This window comes from Bos javanicus, chromosome X (assembly GCF_032452875.1).
Source record: "Bos javanicus breed banteng chromosome X, ARS-OSU_banteng_1.0, whole genome shotgun sequence".
Classification (NCBI taxonomy): Eukaryota; Metazoa; Chordata; class Mammalia; order Artiodactyla; family Bovidae; genus Bos; species Bos javanicus.
Window position 1 is genome coordinate 123,383,479 of NC_083897.1, and position 25,597 is coordinate 123,409,075.

The following is a 25,597-nucleotide window of genomic DNA, read 5'->3' on the forward strand; positions in this document are numbered from 1 at the left end:
CTTGCACTCTAGCTAACCCCGCCCCAAGCAGAAGAGGCCAAACTAACTTACCCAAGTCCCTACATGCCCTGTATGGACAAAGATATTTTGTCCTGAGACAGCTATGCAATCGCTGTTTTTTTTTCTTTTTCCAAAGAACTTAGAACCAATAAATAACCTCAGAGCCTAGATTCAATCTCGTCTCTATCCTTAACCACAGTCTCCAAACCCTAAAGCTGTGCTCCTGGCAACAGTCATTACTGGCGGCTTTTCTTTACTTCTTCCATCAAGCAAACACCATATAGCAGCTTTTCATTGCTCCCACTCACTCAACTCGGCCACTCACACTTGGGACGTCAGTGTGTGTGTATGTGTGTATGCACATCCACTGAAATGCAGAACTGGTGAATATGTGGCTTGTATCGTGAGGCTTCTGAAGTATAGTGCTGCTTTTCACTGATTTATAAAGAAGATAAAAAAGATTAACTTTAGGAAAAGGGTTCATTCTTTTTAACATTTTCATTTACAAAGAGGCATTGTCTGTACTGTGTTTCAAAGTAAATATATTTCATTAAAATGATGACATTAATTTTATCTTTGCTTGATAGTGGATGTTTAACAAGTTCCAGTACTTTTCTAGCTAGACTAGCATATCACACTCTTTGTTTTACTCATCTCCCTGGCTATTCCTTCTCTGTGACAGTTCTCTACTTTTGTCTGGATGACTCCTGGTGCTCCAGACCCCAGACCTTGCTCTATTTCCCCTCAGTCCCTTGGTAATCTCCCAAACATGTCATGAATATTTGGCTTCCATGCTGAGGCTTCTGAAACACAGTGTTATTTTTCACTGGTTTGTAAGCAACACAAATGTGATTAATTTCTTTAAAAAGTTTATTCTTTTTCATGTTTTCAAGAGGGCCTTGTCAACACTGTATTTCAAGGTAAATATGTTCAGTTAAAATGGACCTAGAGATTGCCATAATGAGTGAAGTAGGTCAGACAGAAAAAGACAAATATCATGAGATCAATCACTTATATGTGGAATGGTACAAATGAACTTATTTACAAAACAGAAATAGAGTCACAAATGTAGAAAACAAACTTACAGTTACCAAGGGGGTTCGAAGGAAGGACAGGGATAAACTGGGAGATTGGGATTGATATATACACACTGCTGTTGTTGCTAAGTCGCTTCAGTCATGTCCGACTCTGTGCGACCCCATAGATGGCAGCCCACCAGGCTCTGCCGTCCCTGGGATTCTCCAGGCAAGAACAGTGGAGTGGGTTGCCATTTCCTTCTCCAATGCATGGAAGTGAAGTCACTCAGTCGTGTCCGACTCTTAACGACCCCATGGACTGCAGCCCACCAGGCTCATCCGTCCATGGGATTTTCCAGGCAAGAGTACTGGAGTGGGGTGCCACTGCCTTCTCCGATATACACACTACTATATATATAATAGATAACTCAAAGAACCTACTGTATAGCACAGGGAGCTCTGGTCAATACTCTGTGATGACGTGTATGGGAAAAGAATCTAAAAAAGAGTGAATATATGTATAACTGATTCATTTTGCTGTACAGCAGAAATGAACACATTGTAAATCAACTACTGCAACAAAAATTAATTTAAAGAATGGCGACATTCACTATACCATTTATTGATGGTGGATGCTTAGCAATTTACGGTACCTGTCTCTACAGCTTGTAGTGTGCCACCCTCTAGTCTCCTAGACCAGATCCCAAAGTTCTCCTGGACAGCTCCCTACCCTGCATGCCCCAGGTTCTACTCCTCGCACCTTCTCTTTTCTCCCCCATTCCCTTCAAACCTGCTCCTTCTTGAAGTCTTCCAGATCTCAGGAAATGAAAATTCCACCCTTCTTTGCAACCTCCTTTTCGTCTGTCCCTACATCCAGGAAATTCTGTTGGCGCTACCTTCAAGAACGTTTACAGAGTCTGGCCAGTTCTCATGTCTCCACTCTGCCTCCCACTTCATTCCATTGTTAGAATACTCTCCTTACCCATCTCCCTGCTTCCACACTTGTTTGCCTAATTCTTTCTTTAACTGACCATTTTGTTTGTGTGTGTGTTATCTTCCAGAGTTTTTTCCCTCTTTCCGTTTTATTGAGATGTAACTGACCTACAGCACTATGTAAGTTTAAAGTATACAGGATAATGACTTGACTTACATATATTGTGAAATGATTACCACAGTAAGTCTAGTTAACATCTATCACTTCATACAGATATAAGGGGGAAAAAAGAGAAAAAAATACATTTTTCCTTGTGATAAGAACTTTTAGAATCTACTCTTTAAGTAACTTTCAAATATACCATACAACAGTGTTAACTATAGTTGTCACATTGAATATTACATTATGCCTAAGTTCTATTTCTTACACAACAGCCTGAGTGTTAATCATATTACTCCTCTTCTCAAAACCTTCCAGTGGTTCGTAATTTCTCAAAAGGCCAAAGACCAAAGACCTTATAATGACCAACAAGGCTTTACACAGTCTGGCCCCTTATCTCCTTCAAGTCAAGGCTAAAATGACTACCCAATCATCTTAGTTAAAAAGGAAACACCTCTCCTCCTTGACACCCCTCATCTCTTTATCCTGCTCTGTTATTTCCTGTATGGCCACATTCTAAGAGACCGTATAATTACAATTTGCTCATTTGTTTATTGCCTGACTTATGTAGTCTATTAGAGGGTAAGGATTTTCATGCATGTGTCACTGATAGAAATGCAGTGCTTATAACAAGACTTTGCACATAGTAGGCACTCATACACAGAAGAACTGTACAAAAAAGGTCTTAATGACTCAGATAACCACGATGGTGTGGTTACTCACCTAGAGCCAGACATTGTGGAGTGTGAAGTCAAGTGGGCCTTAGGAAGCATTACTACGAACAAAGCTAGTGGAGGTAATGGAATTCCAGCTGAGCTATTTCAAATCCTAAAAGATGATGCCGTAAAAGTGCTGCATTCAATATGCCAGCAAATTTGAAAAATTTAGCAGTGGCCACAGAACTGGAAAAGATCCATTTTTATTCCAATCCCAAAGAAAAGCAATGCCAAACAATGTCCATACTACCATACAATTGCACTCATTTCCCATGCTAGCAAGGTAATGCTCAAAATCCTTCAAGGGCTAGGCTTCAACAGTACGTGAACTGAGAACTTCTAGATGTACAAGCTGGATTTAGAAAAGGCAGAGGAACCAGAGATCAAACTGCCAACATCTGCTGGATCATAGAAAAAGCAAGGGAATTAAAAAAAAAAAATCTATTTCTGCTTTATTGACTATACTAAAGCCTCTGACTGTGTGGATCACAACAAACTGTGGAAAGCTTTTAAAGAGATGGGAATACCAGACCATCTTACCTGTCTCCTGAGAAACCTGTATGCAGAACAAGAAGCAACAGTTAGAACTGGACATGGAACAACCAACTGGTTCAAAATTGGGAAAGAAGTACCTCAAGGCTGTATTTTGTCAACCTGCTTATTTAATTTATATATATATAAATATATATATTATATATAATATATTATATATTACATCATGTGAAATGCTAGGCTGGATGACTCACAAGCTGGAATCAAGACTGTCAACAGGAGAAGTATCAATAACCTCAGATAGGCAGATGATACCACTTTAATGGCAGAAAGCAAAAAGGAGCCTCTTGAGGGTGAAAGAGGAGAGTGAAAAAGCTGGTTTAAAACTCAACATTCAAAAAATGAAGATCATGGCATCCAGTACCATCACTTCAGGGCAAATAGAAGGGGAAAAAGTGGGAACAGTGACAGATTTTATTTTCTTGGGCTCCAAAATCACTGTGGACAGTGACTGCAGCCATGAAACTAAAAGTCAATTGCTCCTTGGAAGAAAAGCTATAACAAACTTACTGTATTAAAAAGCATAGATATCACTTTGCCAACAAAGGTACATATAGTCAAAGCTATGGTTTTTTCTAGCAGTCACATACAGATGTCCAAGTTGAACCATAAAGAAGGCTGAGTGCTGAAGAACTGATACTTTTGAATTGTGATCTTGAAGAAGACTCTTGAGAGTCCCTTGGATAGAAAGGAGATCAAACCAGTCAACCTTAGAGGAAATCAACCCTGAATATTTGTTGGAAGGACTGATGCTGAAGCTGAAGCTCCACTACTTTTGCACACCTGATGTGAAGAGCTGACTCACAGGAAGATCTGATGTTGGGAAAGATTGAGGGCGAGAGAAGTGGGTGACAGAGGATAAGACGGTTGGAAAGAAAGTCAAGTCACTCAGTTGTGTCCAACTCTTTGTAACCCCATGGACTGTAGCCTGCCAGACTCCTCTGTCCAGACTCCTCTGTCCATGGAATTTTCTAGGCAAGAATACTGGAGTGGGTTGCCATATCCTTCTCCAGGGGATCTTCCCGACCCAGGGATCGAACTCGGATCTCCTGCATTGCAGGCAGCCTCTTTACCGTCTGAGCCACCAGGGAGATGGTTGGATGGTATCACTAACTCAATGGACATGAGTCTGAGCAAACTCTGGGAGATAGTGAAGGACAGGGAAGCCCGGCGAGCTGCAGTCCATGAGGTCATAAAGAGTCGGATGAAACTTATCGAGAGTGAACAACAACAAAGGCACTCATAAATATTTATGGCATGAATAAGTAAATTAGTAGATTATAATGAACAATTTATTTAATTAACTAGGAGTAAAAAAAATGCAACAGTGTGAAGATCATTTAATATGCTAATTAGTATAATAACATAATGGTCTTCCCAGGTGGCTCAGTTGGTAAAGAATCTGCCTGCCAATGCAGGAGACCCAAGAGACATGGGTTTGTTCCCTGGATCAGGAAGGTCCTCTGGAGAAGGAAACGGCAACCCACTCCAGCATTCTTGCCTGGAAAATTCCATGGACAGAGGAGCTTGGTGGGCTACAGTCCATGTGGTCGCAAAGAGTTGAACAGGACTGAGTAACTGAGGACACATAATAACATAATACAGTGGAAAGAGCATGAGGTAAGTGGTGACACAGGAGGGCAGAAGCCCTGACTGCCAAGGTCTACACATGCCAGCCGTCCTGAGTTTTGCTTCTTTTCCCTCTCCCCTTCATGTCCTACTGTGACTCTACTAAATTTTTGGCGGTTCTCTAAATAAATGTGCCTGGCTGACTCTTTCAGGCCTGGAAGGTACTGCCCTAAGGGTGTCCTTTACCCATTTCCTTTTCCCCTTTCCTCCTTTCCTTTGGACTGTACTTAGCAATCATTGCCTCTGAGTAGCCTTGCTTGACCCACTGAACCCTAGACTGCACTTTCTCATCTGTGATTGCACACATAGCACCCCATGCTGTCTAAACCTGTCACCGTGTGTTAGGGACTCTGAAACCAAACCTGAATAGTTTTGAACCCCTTTTGGCTGACCACAGGTGCAAAGCAGTTCCTCTAACCACTTCTAGCAGAGAATTGTTTGCTAGGGCTTTAAGGATGGAAGTGAAATATGAAGAAGCATTGGGTTTCTGGAAGAATCACAGTGTTGAGTCTTCTTGACAATAAAGATACAAATTATCACTTCAATTTTCCTTTTGGTGGTGCGGTGGCTCCCTATGTTGGTGAAATGACACATGTGTACATATTTCGGACACAGTTTCATGAGGGGAGGGCCCTTGGAAGGGCCTTTGCTTCTTTTCGCGTCCACAACCCTTTTGGATTTCGTATTCTCCTAGCTGGGCCCAGGGGATGGGTCTGGGGGCTCATGAGATTTGGGAAGAGAGATAGGAGAAACAACTGATATGTTTAACAATGGGTTCACACCAAATAGTCCAGGTCTGACTTTGAGATGATCAAAGAGAACATCCCTGTGCAAGGATCTCTAGAACCTGTGACCTGTTTTTAAAGAGATTGAAGTTTCTTTGTGAAGGCTTTAGGCTTTTGCTTTCCTAGGGAAGTGCAGGGAAAATTAAGTTTGTGTGTCATGAAGTGCAAGGAGAGAGCTGGAGAAATGTGGAGAGGTGGTGACAGATCAGAAGGCCAGAAGTAATTGGAGAGAAGCTAAGAAGAGCCATTCCAAGTGACACGTGACCAGTGATAACCGAGATGGGGAAACATTAACCAGGAGTCCTCCAACATTCATGAAAACACCAATTTCCTATTAGTCACGCAACATAAAGATTCAAGTTATTCTATTTGGCTGTTAAAACAACAAACTGTCAAGGCTGGAAAATCTGGGAACCCTCAGACTGCATGTTGAAGGCTCCATCTGGGTTAGGGCCTCCCAGGGGTACCTAGTGGTAAAGAACCCACCTGCCAATGCAGGGACAAAAGAGAGGCGGGTTCAATCCTGGGGTTGGGAAGATCCCCTGGAGAAGGGCATGGCAACTCCAGTATTCTTGCCTGGAGAATCCCATGGACAGAGAAGCCTGGTGGGCTACAGTCCATAGGGTCATAAAGAGGACACAAATGAGCAACTTAGCACTCATCTGGGACAGTGACCAGGAAATAATGCTTAGGGCAAGAGCCACCAACTTGTTGAATGGGTCAGTGTACAGGTCTTGGAGTGAATCCACAGAAGAAGTTTGTATGGATTTGGGGGATACTGGTGGGCCCTGAAGGACTGAGAGAGACTGGATCCCACAAGTTACCTCTTCAGGGGAGTGCTTGGCAAAAGTTTTCAAGAGGAAAGAAAATGCATGTGCAGCTTTATTAGGTTTTCCTGAGGATGTAACTCTGATTCCCTGAGACTGGAGTGGAGGTTAGTTACATGAAAAGTGATTACCAAGATAATTACTGCAGACTCTGGATTTCTGAAAAGCCTCAATTTACTTAAAGAGAGAGAGAGAGACTTCCCTGGTGGTCCAGTGGCTAAAACTCTGAGCTACCAATGCAGAAGTCCTAGGTTTGATCCCTGGTCAGGGAGAACGGCAAACCACTTCAGCATTCTTGCCTTGAGATCCCCATGAACAGTATGAAAAGGCAAAAAGATATGACACTGAAAGATGAACTCTGCAGGTTGGTAGGTGCTCAATATGCTACTAGAGAAGAGCAGAGAAATAGCTCCAAAAGGAACAAAGAGGCTGAGCCAAAGTGGAAACAACGCCCAGTTGCAGATGTATCTGGTGGTGAAAGTAAAGTCTAATGCTCTAAAGAAAAATATTCCATAGGAACCTGGAATGTTAGATCCATGAATCAAGGTAAATTGGAAGTGGTCAAACAGGAGATGGCAAGAGTGAACAACAGCAGCTAGGAATCAGTGAACTAAAATGGATGGGAATGGGCTTCTTTAATTCAGATGACTATATATTTACTCCTGTGGGCAAGGAATCCCTTAGAAGAAATGGAGTAGACTTTATAGTCAACAAGAGTCTAAATGCAGTACTTGGGTGCAATCTCAAAATTGACAGAATGATCTCTGTTTGTTTCCAAGGCAACCCATTCAATTACACAGTAATCCAAGTCTATGCCCCAACCACTAATGCTGAAGAAGTTGAAGCTGAACAGTTCTGTGAGGACCTACAAGACCTTCTAGAACTAACACCAAAAAAAGATGTCCTTTTCATCATAGGGGACTGGAACTCAAAAGTAGGAAGTCAAGAGATACCTGGAGTAACAGGCAAGTTTGCCTGGGAGTACAAAATGAAGTAAGGCAAAGGTTAACAGAGTTTTGCCAAGAGAACGCACTGGTCATAGCAAATACCCTCTTCTAACAACACAAGAGATGACTTTACACATGGCCATCACCAGATGGTCAACACCAAAATCAGACTGATTACATTCTTTGCAGCCGGAGATGGAGCTCTATAAAGTCAACAAAAACAAGACCAGGAGCTGACTGTGGCTCATTTCATGAACTCCTTACTGCCAAATTCAGACTGAAATTGAAGAAAGTAGGGAAAACCACTAGAGCATTCAGGTATGAAAGTAAAAGTGAAGTCGCTCAGTTGTGTCCAACTCTTTGCGACCCCTTGGACCACTAGGCTCCTCCATCCATGGGATTTTCCAGGCAAGAATACTGGAGTGGGTTGCCATTTCTTTCTCCAGGAGATCTTCCCGACAGGGATTGAACCCAGGTCTCCCGCCTTGTAGGCAGACTCTTTACAGTCTGAGCCACCAAATCCCTTATGATTATACAGTGGAAGTGACAAATAGATTCAAGGTATTAGATCTGATAGACAGAGTGCCTGAAGAACTATGGACGGAGGCTCCTAACACTGTACAGGAGGCAATGATCAAAACCATCCTCAAGAAAAAGAAATGCAAAATGGTTGTCTGAGGAGGCCTTACAAACAGCTGAGAAAAGAAGAGAACTGAAAGACAAAGGAGAGATATACCCATTTGAATGCAGAGTTCCAAAGAATAGCAAGGAGAGATGAGAAAGCCTTCCTCAGTGATCAATGCAAAGAAATAGAGGAAAACAATAGAACGGGAAAGACTAGAGATCTCTTCAAGAAAATTAGAGATACCAAGGGAACTTTTCATGCAAAGATGGGCACAATAAAGGACCTAACAGAAGCAGAAGATATTAAAAAGAGGTGGCAAGAATACACAGAAGAACTATACAAAAAGATCTTAATGACCTGGATAACCATAGTGGTGTGATCTGTCACCTAGAGCCAAACACCTAGGACTGGGAAGTCAAGTGGGCCTTAGGAAGCATCACTATGAACAAAGCTAGTGGAGGTGACAGAATTCCAGCTGAGCTATTTCAAATCCTAAAAGATGATGCTGTAAAAGTGCTGCACTCAATATGCCAGCAAATTTGGAAAACTCGGCAGTGGCCACAGAACTGGAAAAGGTCAGTTTTTATTCCAATCCCAAAGAAAGGCAATGCCAGATAATGTCCATACTACCATACAATTGCACTCATTTCCCATGCTAGCAAGGTAATGCTCAAAATCCTTCAAGGGCTAGGCTTCAACAGTATGTGAACTGAGAACTTCCAGATGTACAAGCTGGATTTAGAAGAGGCAGAGGAACCAGAGATCACCTCTTGGTCAACACCTCTTGGATCATAGAAAAAGCAAGATTTCAGAAAAACATCTACTTCTGCTTCATTGACTATGCTAAAGCCTTCAATTATGTGGATCACAACAAACTATGAAAAATTCTTAAAGAGACAGGAATACCAGACCATCTTACCTCTCTCCTAAGAAATCTGTACGCAGGTCAAGAAGTAACAGTCAGAACTGGACATGGAACAATGGACTGGTTCCAAATTGGGAAAGAAGTACCTGAAGGCTGTATATTGTCACCCTGATTATTTAACTTACATGCAGAGTACATCATGGGAAATGCTGGGTTGGATGAAGCTCAAACTGGAATCAAGATTGCCAGGAGAAATATCAATAACCTCAGATATGCAGATGACACTACCCTTATGGCAGAAAGCAAAGAGGAACTAAAGAACCTCTTGATGAAGGTGAAAGAGGAGAGTGAAAAAGCTGGTTTAAAACTCAACATTAAAAAAACTAAGATCATGGCATCCGGTCCCATCACTTCACGGCAAATAGATGGGGAAACAATGGCAACAGTGACAGATTTTATTTTGGGGGGCTCCAAAATCACTGTGGATGGTGACTGCAGCCATGAAATTAAAAGACAATTGCACCTTGGAAGGAAAGCTATGACCAACCTAGACAGCATTATTAAAAATCAGAGACATTACTTTGCCAATAAAGGTCCATATAGTCAAAGCTATGGATTTGCCAGTAGTCATGTATGCTTGTGAGAGTTGGACCTTAAAGAAGGCTGAGCACTGAAAAACTGATGCTTTCAAACTGTGTTGGAGAAGACTCTTGAGAGTCCCTTTGATTAAACTAGTCAATCATAAAGGAAATCAATTCTGAATATTCACTGGAAGGAATGATGCTGAAGTTGAAACTCCAACACTTGGGCCACCAGATGTGAAGAGCTGACTCTTTAGAAAATACTCTGATGCTGGCAAAGATTGAGGGCAAGAGGAAAAGTGGGTGACAGAGAACAAGATGGTTGGATGGCATCACTAACTCAATGGACATGAGTTTGAGCAAACTACGGGATACGGTGAAGGACAGGGAGACCTGGAGTGCTGCAGTCCATGGGCTGCAAACAGTCAAACACAACTGAGCAACTGAACAACAGGGAACTAGATCTCACATGTGGTGACTAAGAGTTCACATGCCACAGCTAAAGATCCCGCATGCCACAACGGAGATCCCTCAAGCTGCAACTAAGACCCGGCATAGCCAGATAAGTAAATAAAAATTAAAAGACCCTTAAAAAACTGATGGAGAGAAGGGGTTATAGTGGATATACAGTATCCTAAATCCTCAGAATCCCTGGCTGGGAACTTCCTTCCAACTCCACTACCACTCCCAATCCCAAGCCTCTAGCATGCTTCGGGACAGCTAGATACCTGGTTTGAGGACTGTATTCTTAAAAAGTAAGCCAGCCTGCTAGGAAAAGCAGCTTTCACTTCCCCCATGGGGCTCTATCAGAGTGAAAGGATGCCCTCAAGGCATTAAGGAGCTCCTATTACTTTCCAGTGAGGAAAAGAACTGAAGACAGGAATTACCTGGAGGAGTTAATTTAAAAGATGTGGTTTTACTTTGGTTGGTCTCTTAGAAGCGGAATGCTTCTTATTATATACTAAGACCTTTCCATAAAACACTCACTTTAAAAAATGTATTATGCTTTCATAAAAATTTTGTTTTAAAACACATTTTAAAAAGTGGTACTGAGGGAGGCATCAGTGAGTGAAGATAACTTTTTTCAGGGGTGGGCTCTACATAGTAAATATAAAGATTGGTGGAAAGACATGGCTCAGTTTCAGAATCTATCAGTTCAGTTCAGTTCAGTCGCTCAGTCGTGTCCGACTCTTTGCAACCCCATGAATCGCAGCACGCCAGGCCTCCCTGTCCATCGAGTGAACTCGATTGAGTGAACTCCCAGAGTTCACTCAAACTCATGTCCATCAAGTCAGTGATGCCATCCAGCCATCTCATCCTCTGTCGTCCCCTTCTCCTCCTGCCCCCAATCCCTCCCAGCATCAGAGTCTTTTCCAATGAGTCAACTCTTCCCATGAGGTGGCCAAAGTACTGGAGTTTCAGCTTCAGCATCATTCCCTCCAAAGAAATCCTAGGGCTGATCTCCTTCAGAATGGACTGGTTGGATCTCCTTGCAGTCCAAGGGACTCTCAAGAGTCTTCTCCAACACCACAGTTCAAAAGCATCAATTCTTTGGTGCTCAGCTTTCTTCACAGTCCAACTCTCACATCCATACATGACCACTGGAAAAACCATAGCCTTGACTAGACGAACCTTTGTTGGCAAAGTAATGTCTCTGCTTTTCAATATGCTATCTAGGTTGGTCATAACTTTTCTTCCAAGGAGTAAGCGTTTTTTAATTTCATGGCTGCAGTCACCATCCGCAGTGATTTTGGAGCCCAGAAAAATAAAGTCTGACACTGTTTCCACTGTTTCCCCATCTATTATACACACACATTTTGGACTTGATGAAATTTCACAAATGAAACCATGAAATATCATAATAAGGAGTGTACTGATGGGGCTTCCTTGCTGATCCAGTGGTTAAGAATCTGCCTTGCAGTGCAAGAGATACAGGTTCGGTCCCTGGTCCCTGAAGATCCCACATACCTCAGAGCAACTAAGCCCATATGCCACAACTACAGAGCCTGTGCTCTAGAGCCCGAGAGCGCAGCGGCTACTGAAGCCCCTGCGCCCTAGGGTGGATGCTCCACAACACGAGAGGCCATTGCAATGAAAAGCCTGCACATGCAAGGAAGAGTAGCCCCCGCTTGCCGAAACTAGAGAAAGCCCACGCAGCAAAGACGACCCAGCACAGTCAAAAATAAATAAATAAATCTTTAAAAAAAAAAAAGGAGTGTGTGGAAGACAACAGCTCATGTCACCCACTACAGTTGTATGTACACCTGCTACTCAGAATACAGATACATTTCAGTTCCCGCTTGAATAAGGAACAGAAGTCTCTCTCCAAGAGGTCAGTGCCACTCCGTAATGCATAGTTTAAAATGTATGTCTGTTAGCTAATGTGGAAAAATCAAAATCAGTGCTTTTGGATGTGCAAAGTTGAATCTATGCCGTTTTAAAGTTATTTTATGACTTACAGTTTTTAAAAGCTGGTTTTATACTTTAAATTGGAAAAGGGACGCGTATTTCCCTATTTTAAAAAGATGAGAGTGATTCTCTTATTTTTTCCCACGAAGTAGACTACTTCAGCAAAATGGTACACCGTGTGCTATTCTGGCCTCTTGGGAAACATGACATAGTCAAGTTTGCTAGAAAGAGATTAATGATAGCTTTCAGCCATACATCTCACTGTGACTTCTTCGGGATATTTATTGGTCTGAAGAGAAAATGGCGGCGGGGGGTGGGAGTAAGAGAAATTTGTGTTTAGGATCAGAAATGGGCAATGGATGACTTACAGTTAACTGTAGAACCACTGGCTTCCAACTGTGTTTTTCTGTCATCTACACTTTTCCCACATAGAGATTTCACAACAATAAATTTACAAAACAGTCCTGTAACGCAGTTTTAAATTATTAAATCGAGAGAAGGCGGTATGTAAAAAGCATGAGCTACACCTCTAGAGCCGATTTGTCAGAAACGAACAACAACCCTTAAAATCACTGCTCTCTGAATGTTCGTTCTTGCCATCTATTTTGACGCAAATAGAAACAGAACAGCGTTTTTAGATCCGGCATTTCTGTGTGGTGCAGACATGCCGGCTTCTATGAATTTTCTCACCTCTGGGAAATGTACTTCTAAACCGTGTAACTGTTGTGCAACTAGCCAAGTGGAACTATGACGCAACAGTCCGCTGCAAGTTGCCTTTAAAACAATGATGTCATTTGGCGCAGATGTAGTCACGTTTATAACACAGGTAGATACCGCAAAGCACCTTCCATATCGTCCCCGAGTCCCCCACCCCCACCGTGTGCCAGATGCAAAAAGACATTTTCCGGGTTTCCTAACCCTCAACTTGTGGAGGGTGGGCGCACCACAGTGGCTCGAGCCCACCGCTCGTGCAAGTGAAGTGGGACCGCGGCGAGGGGACCAGCACTGCCGAGAGTTCCCAGCCCCGACGGCGAAGCCGCACGGGAAGCCGCGTTGGGCCGGGCCCACGGCCGCAGCGCCGACCGCTTTACTCCCTCCTTGCGGCCCGCTGGCGTGGCGGGCAGAACGTGGGGCCCCGCGGGCGTGGGACAGCCCTGCCCCCATCCCGCTCCCACACCCGCTCCCGCTCCCGCGGCGCCGGAAGTGACGCGCGCTTGCTGAAAGATGGCGGCATTGGCGCTCGACCAGGGGGAAGGTAAACACCCTCCAGGCCGCTGCCCGCGCGCGGGCCCCCTCGAGGCGCCGGCGGGGGCCGAGGGTGCCTCCCGGGCCTGCGTTCCAACTCTCGGCTTCCCACCCTTCGACCGCCCTACCCGCGTGGCAGGCTTCCGCGTTGTACGACGGCGCACTGGGCCCCCTGCCGGCGGGCCCCGCCTCCCTGGGCGGGCCCCGGGCGGCTCCCGCGGCCCGCAGGGGGCGCGCGGCCCGGAGCGGCCCCTGGCTCGTGGCCCCGCAAGCTCCGCCCCTTTCCCGCCCCTTTCCCGCCTTCCTCCACCCCCGGCGTGGGTGATCCTGAGGCTCCGCGCGCTCTGGGGCAGAAGCCCGGAGACGCCGTCGTCGACGTCTTCACCGCCGGTGCTTCTCCTGCTACCCGCGGCCCCCCAGCCCCTCTCTCCGCCCGAGGCCCCGCGTCGGCCCTCCCGCCGAACCCCGCCGGGCGCTGCGAAGCCCCTGGCGTTGGCAAGGCCGACCCCGGCCCCGACGCCGCTCCGCCTCGCCCGACTGTCTCGAATCTCTCCTCAGAGCTGTCTTCTTTCCCAGGACTGGTTTCGTGGGGGCCGCAGGCGCGCACTCTCGCCCCCCGCCAGAGCGCTCTGGCTCGGCCCGGGAGCGGCTTCTTGTAGACGTTCGAGGAGCCTGCCGAGTGCCGTCCCGGCGCCCGACCGCCCACCGTCCGGCCCATTGGCCCGCTTCTTCCTGATGCAGACTGCCGTCCACTAGAGGCTGGACAGACCCCCGAGGTGCGTAGCCGCCCCTGGCCCTCCGGCCTGCGGGAGCCCGGGCTTCGTCCGCGGCTCCGCGCTAGGTTCGGATTCGGTAGCCCCTCAGCACTGACCCCAGTCGCAGATTTGGTTGACGCCGAAATCTAATTTGTCTTTGAGTTTACTTAGATTGTTTGAAATCTAATTTTTTTCCCAAGGAGAAAAAAAAAAAAGGAAGAAGCATAATTCAGCCATTTTTTGCAGCACACAGCTGCAGGTACCATGATTATTTTCTCCCTATCCCGCTCCTTCCCTTTAAAAATGCTATTTTTGCCTGAAATAGAACTATGCGAAATGCGAGGCGTAAAACGCGGAATCAGAAGGTCTGGGTTCGACTAGGTGACTCTGAGAAAATCGCTTACCGAACCTCGGTTTCTTATCTATGAAATCGAGTCGGTAATAGCCACATCACAGGGTAGTGAGGACTGTATGAGGTCATATATGTGAAAATAATCCGTAGCTGTAAAGTGTTGTAAAAATGCAAGGCAATTTTTAAAGTAACCTTTGCCAGAGTGGTGAATGTTGTAGTGGCTAACTGTTGCTGCCTCTTTTTTCCCTATATTATAAGTATAAGCGATAAGGACGGAAATTAGTAAAGCACTGCTCTGAATCGATTAGATATAGTCACATTGCTTGGCCTTCTTCCTCCGAAATGCTAACTGCTTATTTAAATAACGGTATTCTTTAATTCAAATTTAACGTTTCTGAGGTGCTTTGCTTTTCATTTTTCTAGGCCGCTTATGCCCTTTTGCTTACTCGGAATATTAAACACCTTGCATTTGTTGAGTCTTTTCTGTTTTTCGGATTTACATTTTTCTTTTCAAGATTAATATCTTGATAAAATTGTCATTTGGAAAATGGTGTCAAGATATATACCTTAATTTTTATTGCTTGTTTTTCATATCTAGGAAACAAGATGCCTGAATATCTCTACTAATATGAAAATTGTTTTTGGAGAGCTTATACATGCATTCGGATTTCTGTAACTAATAGATATAGAAATGTATAGAAAATCTCAGCTTTTTGACACTTAATATAGTGTTTATGTAATTTAATTCTCTTTTTATTCATCACCACACTTAGTTGGTGCTTGGAACCAGTTTTTCTATGGTAAGGGATGTTAATTTGCACTTTTTATTGCTGATTAGCTTGGGGGGGGGATAATGAAATACGTAAGCCTTAAATACTTGTGGGTTGAAAATCGGATTTTTTTTATCAGAATTTATAATATATATGTGTAACAGTATGGGATCATTCTTATTCGGCACATTAAAAATATATGGTCTGGCTTTTAAAAATGGGTCATAAAAAGTGAAAGAGAAGCTTTTTAAAATATATAGTTAGTTTTAGCTAATAAATGGGTTTTCTGAGTTTTTTTCCTGAAATGTTTTATTAAATTTATAATCCAGTGCCGACTGTCTTTATGAATATGCTTTTGTTTTTTAAAAAAAGGCAGAATAATATAAGGCGGCAGGATTAAATTAGCAAAAGGAAGAGCCTACTTTAATGTGCTAGCTTTTATACGTTGGACTTACTGCTTGTCCTGAAGATAAAATTTTGGCAAATCATTGCTTTATTGGGAATTTCAAAGTTTGGCCATCTTTTTGCCTTGATCTGGGTTACCTGGGGGTAAAATTTTGGAACCGGGACTGGTGTGGCTTCATGGGTGTCCAGAAGAACCCCAAACTTGGTTTAATAATCAGCGCGTAAAACTGGTATTGTACAGTATAAAGGTGAACAGTAAAATTCATGATAATAATGTAAATTTCTGATTTATCTTTACTTAGAATGCATTAAATAGCAAATTAAAAGAACACCATGATATGTAGAGAGAGACCTCAAAAGAAAGGAGAAAGCTTTATACTTCAGTAACTTTTTTTTTTTTTTAATACTTTAGTACCTTTAATGACACTTTTTTCCAGCTTTTGAACGAGGGGTCCCGCATTTTCATTTTGCCCTGGGTTCCCCAAATTATGTAGCACGTCAGTTGTCAAATTTGCCTTTTCCTATTTTAAATGTTTTGAGAGTGAAAAACATTAACTGTGAGGAGAATGGATCTGTAGTTTAGGAGACGTTGGATTAAATTATTAGAATATACTTCTTTTGAATTGGTATGCTGTAGTCCATGTGGGCTTCCCTGATAGCTCAGTTGGTAAAGAATCCGCCTGCAATGCTGGAGACCCCGGTTCGATTCCTGGGTGGGGAAGATCCGCTGGAGAAGGAATAGGCTACCCATTCCAGTATTCTTGGGCTTCCATTGTGGCTCAGCTGGTAAAGAATCCGCCTGCAATGCGGAAGACTTGGGTATGATCCCTGGGTTTGGAAGATCTCCTGGAGAAGGGAAAGGCTACCCACTCCAGTATTCTGGCCTGGAGAATTCAGTCCATGGGGTTGCAAAGAGTCGGATGCTACTGAGAGACTTTCACTTTCAGTCCGTGTGGACTTTTTTCCCCCCTAATTTAAAAAAAATATTTGGCCGTGCCACACTGCATGTGGAATCCTAGTTCTCAGACCAGGGATCGAACCTGCACCCCCTGCATTGGAAGGGGAGTCTTTTTTTTTTTTTTTTTTCTTGCAGCCATCAGATTACCAAAGATCTGTGTTTCATCTCTCAGTGGCCACAGCACAGGCTAAGTCCTCTGGACACCTGACCCTGATGTCCCGAGCATGCCCTATCCCTACTCTCTTACTCGTTACCCCATGTTCTCTCTGGCAACGGGAAGGAAGGGGAGTCTTAACCAGTGCGCCTCCAGGGAAGTCCTGATGTGTTGTTTTTTTTAACTGAAGAGACATGAAAGGCAGTTATTGGTGAAAGATTGCAGGATAGTGGTTAAACTCCAAGGCTCTGAAGTCAAACTGGCCCCATCTTATTAGGAATCACAGCCTTGGGCAAGTTACTTAACCCCCTCGAGTTTTGATTTATCTCTAAATCAGGGATGGTTACAGAACATGGAGGGTTCTGAGAGTTAAACTTATCTATTCATCCTGTAAGTATTTATTAAGCACTTATTATGTGCCAAGCAGCGTTCCTAGCAAGGTTCTGGGAATACAACAGTGAATACAAAACAAAAAAAGAAAAACAACAGAAAAATAAACTGAGTAAGGAATATAGCCTGTATCTCATTTAGTATACTGTGGAGAAAAAACAGAAAGGGAAAAGGAAGATTTTCTGTTGAATATGGTGGGTGGGTGGTTTTCTCTTTTAAAGAGGGGTTGCGGGGTGGGGGGTGCCTCACCAAGATAAAACACTGGAGTAAAGATCTAAAGGGAGCCATGTATGTTGGGATTAGTGATCCAGTCAGAGGGAACGGCAAGTTTAGGGGCTTTAAGGTGGGTGTGTTGACTGGTTTTCAAGAAGCAGCAAAGAGGCTAGTGTGTCTGGGACAGGGTGAACAAGGGGCAGGAATTAGGAGATAATTATTATTTATTACTGCTGTTCTAGGAGTCACTGGAGAAACTCATAGTTCATCTTTGCCATGGGTGTGTGTTTGTGTGTATATATATACACACATATACATATATATACTGCTGGTCCGAAAGTGGGAGGCCTTTTCAGAATTAAAAATTTTAACTTTGGAATAAAGAAACTAGAAAAGGCAAGATATTTCCTCAGGCTTTCTGTTTTTTAATATAAGCCCTTTAAAATTCATCTGGCTGAATCACTGAAGCAGATAGAAACGAATAGAAGATTTATTCTTTGTCTCTGATAAGATCATTGAATTTAGTTAATGATTCTGCATCACTTAAAAGATTTACAGGAAATCCGTATCATAACATTAAGACCTTCCAGAAGGTTCAGTTTAGTTGTTTACTTCTTGTGTAAAACTAAGATGTTAACATTATAGTATTGATGATTTCATGTTAGAAAGTAACTTAGAAGATTTGGGGTTTTATTCCCCAGTAGAGGCTTTTCCTAGAATTCTCACTGGATCCAATCTCTAAAGGCTAGGGAAGCTGTTTTCCATGACATCACTCTTGGACTACTTTTACTTGTGAGGAATAAGCAGAGGAGCATTAAATTAAAATCTTCTGATGAAAAAATAGCATTGAAACAGGAGTGGGGTTTTTTTCTCATAAGGGTTCTTTTTATTATAGGATGACTAAATGCTAAACATACCTGAAAAATGAAGTAATTTAGATAACAGATGCCAACTGGGAGGCTGGAGGACCCAGAGCCTTCCTAAAAGCTTAGTTAAATAGTCATTGGCAGTTTGGTACTGAGTTATAAAAACATTCTGATGGACAAGAAAGAATTTCCAGTACTAAACAAATTAGTTAACTTAGGCAGCCTTTTCTCTAATATTAGACTTAATTGTTTCTCAATTTGAGCAGTATATCTCAGGGTAAAAGGGCTATGAATAGAGCTAATAAAGTTGGTCTGTTTTTGAATTTTTCTTTGCTTTTAGATTAAGTTGGTCACTTTGAGATTGTTAAATAAAAGATTTTTACTTTATAGATTAAAGAAATTGTGAGGAATTTTATGACTCAGAAATTAATTCTATTTTTATCTATAGTAAGCCTTGCGTTTTTTTTTTTTTTTAGTATGCAACTATGGCATTTTCTACATAGGGTTTAACATTGGTAGGCTAACAGTTTGAGGATAAAGGTAATATGAAATAATTTCAAATTTTCACTGAAGATGTGCGTATCAACCTCTGAGAATCTAGCTTTGGTACTGAATAAATTAGGGATTTGTATGAATTTTCAAGCAGCTGTGGGGATAGTGTGAAAGCATTAAATTTTTGCTTATGGCATAAATATGGAGGTTAGTTAATTTTGAAACATCTCTACTTGCCTAGAATTTTGCCTTCCAATCAGAGTGACAGCCTTCTAGCTGAAAAGGAAGCATTTAATTTCTTTGCCTTTGAGTTCCTGTCTAGTTTTACCCTCATCAGACTTTGTTTACTCGTCACTAGAGAGTTTGAACTGTTAGAAATTTCTGTGGTATAAATAGCAATAATGGTCTTTCAGAGCAGAGGTGGGAAGAGGTTGCTTTGTGTATGTGTGTGTGTATTGTCATTTATCTCTTGTACAGTAAGTGGCACTTACTTTTTGGTCTTAGAACGTCATTATATTCTTAAAATTTATTGGAATCTCAAAGAGCTTTTGTTTATGTGGGTTGTATCTATTTATATTGAGCATTTTAGAAATTAAAACTGGGAAGTTTGAAAAAATACTTAAAATGAATTTAAAGTCCCATTACTTGTTAATTCTAAATTTTTTTTTCTGGCCTCACCAGGGCCTGTGGGATCTTAGTTCCTGAGCCCGCTGCATTGGGAGCTCAGAGTCTTAACCACTGGACCACCAGGGAAGTTCCTAAATAGCATTTTTTAAATGAAAAATAACTACTTTCCCAAACAACAAAATACTTAGAAGAATGGCATAGTTTTATTACATTTTTGAAAGTCTCTTTAATGTCTGGCTTAATAAAAAACAATGGCTTCTTATCATTTCTTATCACATGTAGTCTCTGGAAAACACTGAGAGAATGAAAGTAAACAAGAAAAATCACTTTTAAAATTATTATGAAAATTGTTTTGATCTCACAAAGTCCTCTGTGGAGACTGAAGCCCCTGGACCACACTTTGAGAAATACTATACCACTCATTCTCATGCATAGAGAATGTGAGGCTTTCGTTTTTCTTTAGTCAGTGCCAAGTTTATGGAATAGGACAAACTCCAGTGTTTCTTTCCTGATAATATAAGTATGCCTTGTCATTTAGTTTAAGTTGGTTCCCCTTTTGAAAAAAACCTACTGTTTGAAATTCTGAAGGCCAAATGTAGAATACAGAAGTGTAGAAGGCCAAGGGTATGCAGGTTTATAAACCCATGATTTCTCTTAATCTGACTTACCTGTTTTCAAGAGTGAGGATACATGATTTTTGTACACTGAGCATTTTGTTTGTTAGTAAATAACTTTTCTCAAAGCTCCTTAACAGATTTTTTTTTCCAAACCTCATTGATTTTGTAGAATTACTTGATTTTGTTTACTTTTAGTGATTAGTTCTTACAATTATTAATTTATTCCTTAAATTTCTATAATTATATAAATTTTATGTTTTCCTTTTTTGTATTTTTCTTACACTTTTTCTTGTTATTTGTTTATATGTGTTTTTTGTGTGTTATTTTTGTTTTATTTTAATTTAAGCCTTTTTTTTTTTTCTTTATAGCTTCCAGGGTATGGATTGTGAACAAGGTGGTTTTGTTTCACGTGTTCATTTGTAAGTTTGGTTGTTTGATGCCTTAAACATTTATGTTACAGATCCATGCTGTACAACAGAATATAATGCAAGCCACATATGTAATTTACAATTTTCTCATAGCCACAGTTTTAAAAAGTAGAAAACAGGTGAGATTAATTGTAATGTTTTGTTTAACTCAGTATATCCAAAATATTATTCCAACATGTAGTCACTATTAAAAATTTGTATAATGAGATATTTTCCTTTTTTTTGTACTAAGTCTTCAAAATCTGGTGTTCATTTTACACTTAAAGCACATCTCAATTTGATCTAACCATATTTCCAGTGTTCAAAAACCCCATAGGTTTTTGAACAGCACAAATACAAAGAGTAGTTACTCTTGTTGGGGCAGAAAAGCTAGAAAATTGTGCTTGTGTGAAGAGAAAAAATGGAAAACAATGCCATTGCAAACAAGGTCCAGTGTTTTGACTACCAATACATTTCCTGATCTCTTATAAATTTGCATTGTGGTAAACCTTAGGGTGGTGTGGGGTCTATAGAGGGGAGTTTGAAGGGTGTTAAGTTCCTGTGGTTGTGTGGGTGATAAGGACATTAGGTAAGAGTTAGATAGGGAAGGCAGCATTGATTGACCTCTGGTGGGGTGCTTCCCTCTGGGCTAGACATTTAACTTACCTTAATTTATTTGATCATCACCCCAACTCAATAATAATAGATGATGATTGTTCCTAATATATGGATGGAAACTGAGGTCAGGAAGTTAGATTTCTCCCAGACACACTGATGGTAAGTACTAATAAGTGCTCTGATTTCAAAGATTTTGCTCTTTTCTAGCCACACTATTTTGTATGTTTTGCAAATCAGGTTCTAGCCTTAATTCTGTTTCTAACTAGTTGTATGACCTTGAAGAAAAATATCACCTATGGATATTAGTATCTTCATCTATCAAGTCAGAGGTGGCTTGAGTCCTGGGAGACTACTAAGAAAATAAGCTAGGTTTGAAGTGGTGTTGCTAAGAAGGGTTTCTCCACATTAACTGGACTGTTAAAGGGTCAGGGTTATTTTATTCGTTCCAGTAACAGTAAGTGAAGGGGCGTAATAATAGGCCCTAAGGCTATAGTATACTTGAGGACCATATGCTGTTCTACATTGTCATGTGTATTAACTCGTTTATTTCTCACAGCAGCCTATGAAATAGGCTCTATTAATGTTAGTATCCCCTTTTTACAGAGGAGGACATTAGAACACAGAGAGGCTAAGTAGCTTGCCCCAAGGTCACAGAGCTAATAAGAGATACAACCAGGATTCAAACACGGGCATCTGACTCCAGACCTGTACTCACTACTGTTTAGAGACTGTATCATGTTGGGCAGTTAACATTGATACTATCGATATACATGCTTCCCATAAAAGTGTAAGATATTGCTACTTCCCTAAAGCTGTCACACTGATAGATGCACAAAGCTTTTTCATGTAGAAAGAGTGACTGCAAATTTCCAAGCTAAAGTGCTTTACACATCTGTAAAATCATATAAAAGTAAAATAAATGAAAGTTTTATGACTAAAAATATTTAGAAATCATCATGTTTAATGCCTTTGTAGATATGGAGATAAGGCCAAGAAAGTTTGAGTAACTTACTCAAAGTATTTCTATTTTAAAACTCTCTTAATTAGGAACCTTGGTTATAGGTAGGAAAAACCCACCTGAGGTAGTAAAGGCCAGTGCGGGGGGGGGGTGGGGTGGGGGGTGGGGGGTGGGATTTATCCTGAGCATGTAAGGATTTCTCTCAGCACCCACTGGCAGGAATGGAGCTGGGCCTAGGAACTGGGAAAATGAAGGCGTTAAGGAGCACTCTCTTTCTTCTGTCTTGGCTTTCCTCTTTTTTCTCAGTTGACTGGCATTCTCTGATACTCAGCCCACATGACAGGCAAAAGTTGGTGCCCACAACTGAGCAGAAGCTACTCTTTGACATGTTCTAGTTCCAGTCATACACAGTGCACGTCTATTTCTTTTTCTTTCTCTCTTCTTTCTAGATTCTCGACACAGGAGCACTCATCTTAATTCATATTTCCCAGCCCATCTGACCGAATCTGACATACTGTTAGTGTGTCCATGGAAGCCTGTCTGCTAGGAACCCCCGCTCTGTGGGCTGGGTGCCTAGAGGACAGCAGGTGCTGCCCTTACATCTAAAGACCGAAAGGATCTTTTGCCTCACAGCTTACCAATTCCCTCCCACCTCCTTTGTGCTATGATGTTTACACCATATTAAGTATCTGGAAGCTAGGTTACTTTTTTTTTGAGAAAGCATAGTGTCTCCTTGAAAAACTTTCCTTTAGATGGAATCTTTGTCAGAAAGGTGAATATTAGCTGTTTGAGACTTTATCACATAGTGATACCTGTTGAATAGAGAGGGTTACTTTGACAAGAAGTGAAATACATGGTATTTTAGGCACTGTCAAATAACAGATAATGACACAAAGCAGTTTCATCTCAAGTATGTGAATGCTGGTGTTCAGCCTTCCATTATTAAATCTGCATTAAAAATGACCAATAAATCTTGATGAGTCAGAGTGATAGTTGGTGTCCTTAATGATCCTGAGAAAGATAGTGAAATACTGAAATTTTCATCCAGTTTAATTTGTTATATTTTTTATTCAAATTATTTTGAAAACTGCTAATTCGTGTGATGTTCATAGCACTCTACTAACCGGAATGTTTAATTATTCGGATACCATGGTGGGTGATGTTCCTTTTGTTCACAGTATGCATTTGTGTATATGTACTTTATATCAGTTGGAAAATTCTAAGTTTATTAAATTTGCCTTTTTCTAAAATATAAATTAATTTATTTTAATTGGAGGCTAATTACTTTACAATATTGTATTGGTTTTGCCATACATCAACATGAATCCGCCGCAGGTATACACGTGTTCCCCATCCTGCCTTTAAAAGTAATTCAAGAAATAAAATCTGATAGCTTGCTTTAATCTTGAATGTGTTAGTAAAGTAGTTCTGCCAAGCATTGATTACAGTGTCTAAAATATTTTGTATCGATTTTCCAAATTATAGACAGCTCTCTTGTGTTCTCCCTTTCCAAAATGAAAGTATAAAGCTTTTGGATTAATGGATTACTAATAAAAATTTTGATGTAAAGTATCTTGTGCATACTTTACTGTCTTAAGTAGGTTAACGTAAGTGAGCATGTAGTATAATTAATAAGACTTACAGGTAAGTTAGGGACAAATGGGGAGAAAGAGGTACCTAGAATCCTCTTGATAAGAAGGGAATACAAAAGAAAGAACTGATTGGGGAGAGGAGAGAATTAGGATTCTGCCTAGACATGATTTTGAGATCCCTGTGGTGTACCCAGAGATATCTAACAGGAGATGTGCTATGTAGTACTAGTGTAAGGATAGTGATTGGGACAGTGATGGTCAAGGCATTGGTAAAGGTAAATGTTAGTAGAAACCATGGGTTTAGATGAGCTCTTTGAGGGAAATACAGTGTTTAGATGAAAAGATAAAAGGTGCAAGAATAGAATCCTGGGGAACATCCATGTTTAAGGGATAGCTCAAGAAAAGTAAGTCCAGGAAGGAGACTGAGAAATAAGCAGCCCCAAAATAGGAAGAGAACTAGGAAAATAGAGGCCTGAGGCTGAGAGAGTGATGAGCCAAGGGAGTAAGTCATGCTGCAGAAAGATCCTGAGAAACAAGGGACTATGATGTAACCATTGGATTTGACAGAGGATTTTGTAGATCTTTAAAAATGAGCTTTTTGAAAGCAGTAATATGCTTTTATTGAAGATAGATTAGCAAACACAGATCAGCCAAAAGAAAAAAAAAGACTTGCCAGATAGTCTCCCGTCCAAAATAACTTTTTTTTTTTTTTTAGCATTTTAGTTTATTATCCTTTCAGACTTTTTTCTTATTTATTAACAAAGGGTTTTTATTTTCTTGGAGATAACCCCAGACTGGGATAACTACTGAATAAATGGGTTAATATGTCAGGGAGTTAAAATAGAGTGTCAAACAAAGTAGTCAAATCGAGTGATAGCTTGCCCAAAGATTGGAGAGACAGTGCCTGTTAGTACACTAGTCTGTGAAAGCGCCGTTTTTACTCTCGGCAGCTGAAGGCTCTGCCAAACCCAGGGTGCAGAGGGGATTCCTGAATGGTACACACCTTTATGTCTAATAGTGCCTGGCACACAGAGGTGCTCTTTTAGTTAACAAAGGGGAAGGCATCTGTGATAAGAGTGGTGAGGCTGGCAGCGATGGTCTACATGAAGAAGAGGATGGAGCAGGTGCCAGCAGTGACTGGTTCCAGCTGCTTCGCTGGAGGGCTCGTGGCCCACCCAAACACCCAACCAGGGTAAGGAAAGAGGTTGGGAGTTGGGGGTCTGATACCAGAAGATCTAAGCTGGAGAAGGCCAGGTAAAGTTTGGAGGTGACAGACCAAATGAAAGGGGAGGAGAATATTAAGCCAGAGAGTGGGCAGTTGACAAGATTTCAGGTGTGGATCAGTTCCTGACTCTGGTGAGGCCCAGCAGATTTGAGCATAAGATTTTAAAATGGAGTAAGAAGGGAGGTGACACGAGTTTAGGTGATCAGAGAACTTCACCTCTCAGTTTTTGGGTGAGCGATCTTAGGTGAACATTGAAGAGGTGGAGAAAATGACTCTTAGCCAAGTAACACAGTCATCAGCAAATGTGGAGGGAAGAGAGATCAGGATATGTGTATGTGATAAATAACAGGGAGCAATAGAAGGTGGATTTTAACTAAGAGAAAAGCCATATTTTAGAAAAAGGACAGTAGAAAGCCAAGAGAAGGCTCAGGAGGTAGATTGTAAGCTATAGAAGAGCATTTTGTTCTAAGAACATAGAAGAGGGTGTTTCGTTTCATTTTGTTTTGTTTTGTTTTGTTTTTAAATCAGACTGCAGAGAAAACTTTGTGTGACCACCATGACGCTGTAGGGGAGTTTGTTTACACTGAAGCAAGGTTCTACAGGGCACAGTGGAAAGGGTTGGGAGGGAATTCGTGGATGAGGATGTGTCATAGGGGAGGAAGCTCAGAGGTATGTGAGGGTGAGAGTTGAGGAGAGGACAGATAGTTGGCCTGGGGGGGGTTGTGTGAAAAGAAGAAAATTACTTAGCTTCATAAGACGTCTGATAGACTGAATTATTCTGCTTAAGAGATCTAATTATAATTCCACTATTTTGGCTTCATTTCTCTGATATGCAAAAATGCAGTTTAATTTCCTTTAAAATTGTATATTTATGTTTTAAATATATAAGCAATATAAGCTCACTGTTT

The 25,597-nt window shown here is 41.5% G+C and overlaps 1 protein-coding gene and 1 non-coding gene across 3 annotated transcripts in view; one reads left to right on the plus strand and one right to left on the minus strand.

Annotated features, from left to right (window-relative positions):
* The first annotated feature begins 13,284 nt into the window (after positions 1-13,284).
* KLHL15 (kelch like family member 15) overlaps positions 13,285-25,597 on the plus strand; it is a 34,302-nt gene continuing 21,989 nt past the window's right edge. The window contains exons 1-2 of one of the 2 annotated variants that reach the window (XM_061407830.1): positions 13,285-13,300; positions 13,867-14,066. The gene's annotated coding sequence lies outside the window, so the exon portion shown is untranslated. Of the gene's footprint in view, positions 13,301-13,618; positions 14,067-25,597 lie in introns of those variants that run through there. The other variant, XM_061407831.1, reaches the window with a different exon arrangement.
* On the minus strand, positions 16,664-16,978 carry LOC133243626 (small nucleolar RNA U85). The gene has a single exon (XR_009735176.1). It is a non-coding gene; the product is annotated as a small nucleolar RNA U85 (small nucleolar RNA).